This window comes from Triticum aestivum, chromosome 6B, assembly GCF_018294505.1.
Source record: "Triticum aestivum cultivar Chinese Spring chromosome 6B, IWGSC CS RefSeq v2.1, whole genome shotgun sequence".
Taxonomy (NCBI): Eukaryota; Viridiplantae; Streptophyta; class Magnoliopsida; order Poales; family Poaceae; genus Triticum; species Triticum aestivum.
In genome coordinates, this window is record NC_057810.1 from 661,981,185 (window position 1) to 661,985,157 (window position 3,973).

General features: G+C 45.9%; 1 pseudogene; it reads right to left on the bottom strand.

Annotated features, from left to right (window-relative positions):
* Positions 1-2,150: 2,150 nt before the first annotated feature.
* LOC123139550 (senescence-specific cysteine protease SAG39-like) lies at positions 2,151-3,037 on the bottom strand (annotated as a pseudogene).
* Between the last annotated feature and the right edge of the window lie 936 nt (positions 3,038-3,973).

Sequence of the window (3,973 nt, forward strand, 5' to 3'; positions counted from 1 at the left end):
GTGATGTTTGCTTTGGAATACAAAGCGGGGGAAACCCTATTTCGAGTGAGGCTATGGAAAGGAAGGATCGGATGGCTATCATGGGACCGGCCGAAATTTGGACCGGCCGGCCGGCGCCTAGCGTTCGCCAGAAGAAAATGAAAATAAGCAAAGTCTTATAAGATACCCAGTATAGCTGTAACTGCATTATCATAAAAAAGGGAAAATGTAAATAAGTCGTGTGCCGTTAGTAGACACTCGCCTTATATTGCCCGCCGTCACCGGGCCATTAAACGCGGCGGGGAGGGACACGTGGCTCGGACTTTGCCGAGCTACCCATGTAAGCAAGCCGGGTGTTTCTTGCTTCATGTACCGACCGCATATTGGTGTTATCTTTACAGATCATGCATGGCTCGGAACATGTTCTTTGCTTGTGCGAGACCCCTAGCCAGCTCTCTATTCACGGACCACTGCTTTGCACAGCAGATCTCCACTCTCGAGTGTTCGAAGGCTACGTGCGTGTGGATTGCCATGGCTGGCGAGGGCAGCGCGCGCAGTGAACGCAGCACTGAGCAACAAGTGACACAATATGCAAGAGTGTCGCTTGTCTGCCTGCGATCCAGCCCAGCAACTTGAGGCGTTCGGGGAAGAGAACACATCCACCACATGCCCCGACCGACCGGGATGAGCGACAACGCTCTCCGTGTACAACGGGTAGGCTGGACACCGAGCCAGCCGGAGTCACCACGGAGAACCCAACTGGCTCGGCCGGCGTGTCAGCCATCGGAAGAGCACTTGTCACTCGACTGGTACCCGGAGCTTCGGCGGGCTGCTCCGCGACACCTGCGTGGCGTCAGGCAGGGCTCGTGCCTCTTCAGCCTTCACCTTCTATACCAGACAGACTAGTATCTACCACAGCACGGGCTCGAGGTGGGCCACACGAAGCCTCAGCATCGGGAGTTGCACAGCGCTACAAATTTGCTGGAAAACTGACTTGTCCACGTTTGGAACCTCGCAGCACAGACATAACACTAATGTTCACGGTGGGACCTTTAACGCATACTACTGCAACTCTACCAAAGCACAAGATTTAGTTTGTTGAATTTTAGTACATGTATGTAAGAGGCATGCGGCTGGGGCTGTGGTTTTTTTTTTTTTGCGAAAAGATTGGATTTGTTATAAAGATTCACCGGAGTACAAAATACCTCAAACATAATAAAAATTACATCGAGATCTATGGACCACCAAACGACCATTGCCGACGCATCACTGTCGCCGCTCCCATACCGGAGCCGGCCTGACCTTGTCGATGACATCCGGAAGTCTTCGTGCACACGCCTCTAAGGACCAGCGTCCGGAGGCCGCATTCGTCGCTGTTGAATCCTTGAATCGATCTGAATAATTTGACACCAATATCGCCGTTGGATATGCACGGTGAGAAACTCTAACCTCCCCGCTCCGAAGAGCTGGCAGAAATCTACGTCAGAGATCCATCTAATCCATCCCAATGAACGAATTTGACGAGGAACGGAGCCCAAAAGACTGACTGGAAGAAGAAGCATCATCGTCCGTCCAAACGCCGCCCCTGCGAGGACTAAAACCCTATCTATCTACTAGCCGGAGCCGAGGCACCAAAAAAAACCCTCCCCGCCACTGACTGCCGGAGCGGCAGGTGGAAGAGAGGCGAATCCATGGGCTCGCCATCGGAAATCGAGGGGAGAAAGGCTTTCTGATCTAGTCGTCTTACGAGACAGGAAAGAAAAGCAATCTTTGGTTGGCGTTGTGGGTTGAACGACCATGACAATAGCAATTGGGGGAGAGAATGTTCCATCATAATTCATTTCCTCAAGATTCATGAATTGACATTCATCATTTTGTTCCACCTTCGGGCTTCAACATTTATTTACTAATCAACTCCATCATTTTCACATATTATTTATATGGTTCCAAGATTATCGTAAAAACAATAATTAGTCAAATAGTTCATTATGTATGCATGAAGGCATAAGAGGCAGCACAATTTAACAATCTACGAATGATATAGCTAACACAAATTCTTCATCGATCTTTATATACGTGGGATAATTTACATTGTATTCATTGAACTCATGGAACATGAAATACTATACAAGACATATGTTTGTACATAATTAAGATACACATAGAAATACTTAATTAAAGTGGACGTGTGCAATTATGTAATATTTTTGTGCATAGGAGGATATGCGGCATATGACACTCCTATGCAGTGGGGTAAGAAGGCTCCATCGCAAGGCCACACATGCCCCTCTTGTCGGTAATGTCCTTTTCCATTCTTAAATATCCGTTCTCGCCCCATGTTGTTCCCCATGAGTTCTTTAACAACCAATACTTTGTGCCGTCGCTGGTCTTGCCATAACCAATAGCTGCAATTCCATGGTCTAGATCAGTGCCACATGAGCCAGTCATCACTCCACCTTTGTAAAACTGGAACGTCATATCTCCTCCATCTACGGCTACCGAGACAGGTTGACTTGCGACGGCTTGCATGAGGGCTCCCTCATTGTTGGTTGGTACATCCTCATAGCTTTTGATGGTTGCGGCATCATTGGTTCCACTCTTGCACTTGTCATTTGCCGCGGTATATGGGTAGTTGGACTCGGTGGTGAGACCACCATTCTTGATTATGAACTTAAAGGCATCATCCATGAGACCTCCTTCACAACCTTGGTCTTCACCATGGACATCACAATCCACCAACTCTTGCTCCGACAATGAGATAAGTTTGCCAGTTTTGAGTTTAACGATGCCCTCTGTAGCAGCGACAGCAGAAAACGCCCAACAACAACCTACACATGGTTATGTTTTAGTAGATACTATCAGACGACATTCTCAGAAAAGTAAACATATATGAAATACATCATTATCCTTAATATACTCACCACATTGGCCTTGGTCCTCCAGTCTACAGTTGTCGGAAGTGCATCGAGACTAAGATTCTTGTACCTGAATTCGGTAGGAACCCGCTGCAAGCTTGGTTTGTACCCCTTGTTAGGCATTGTCCCCTTGAACTCCTCATTGGTGAGGTCGGCGAACTGATTGATGGCCAAATAGAACTTGTCATTTTTGGCTCGATGAACCCGACATTGGCCTTGAAGATCTCAGATCGGTATGCCTTCTCAGTAGTGTCTTTGTACACACGATTGTACTGCATCATCCAGCTCTCATGCATCGCCACCATCGACAAGTCATCATTGATCTCGCGAGCTGCTACGGCCTAACTGTAGAAGCAAAGGCATCCGAGGAGGCCAATGATCAAAGCTTTTGAGATGGCCATGGTATATTTGATGGATTGCTTGCGAGTACTTGTGTGCGATGTGTGCTCTGCTTGCTTTCTACGAATGGAATTGGGTGTCTTATATAGTTCCATGCATGTATTTAACTATGAATGATGGAGAAGGTCTCCAACGTAGCGGTGAAGTACGTCTAGTGGGAGGATGTTATAAATCAAAGATACTTACCGTCTGTTGTGGGGATGGTGGTATAAATCAAACATACTTAGCTGGATGTGCTTCCATGATGATGTTGACGGATTTTTCTATCAATGTTATTCCTATGTATCTTTATAGCATTTTGGCGTGAGTTTGATGCCGTCTGTGCAATGCATGTATAAAAATTTATAGTGTAACATTAAGTTTTAGATTCTTGATTTACATATTTGTGGGTACCTACCCCGAAAAAAATTACGGGTACCTACAGAGAATATAGATAAGAATCCTTGTAGCATGCCAATATAAAATGATTAGATGTGCCACTTGTAGGGACTAGGAGGGCAACACGGACATAATAAGTTGATTAAGACAACTTAGCTAACCATATCATCTTATATTAAAAAGAACTAAGGATAGTTAACCTATCTTAAGTAATTTAATTCTGAGTCCAAACAATGATTGATACTCATCTTCTATTTTAAGTTCCATATGGACTTAGTGAGCCCCAAACGTACGTCTAGTGC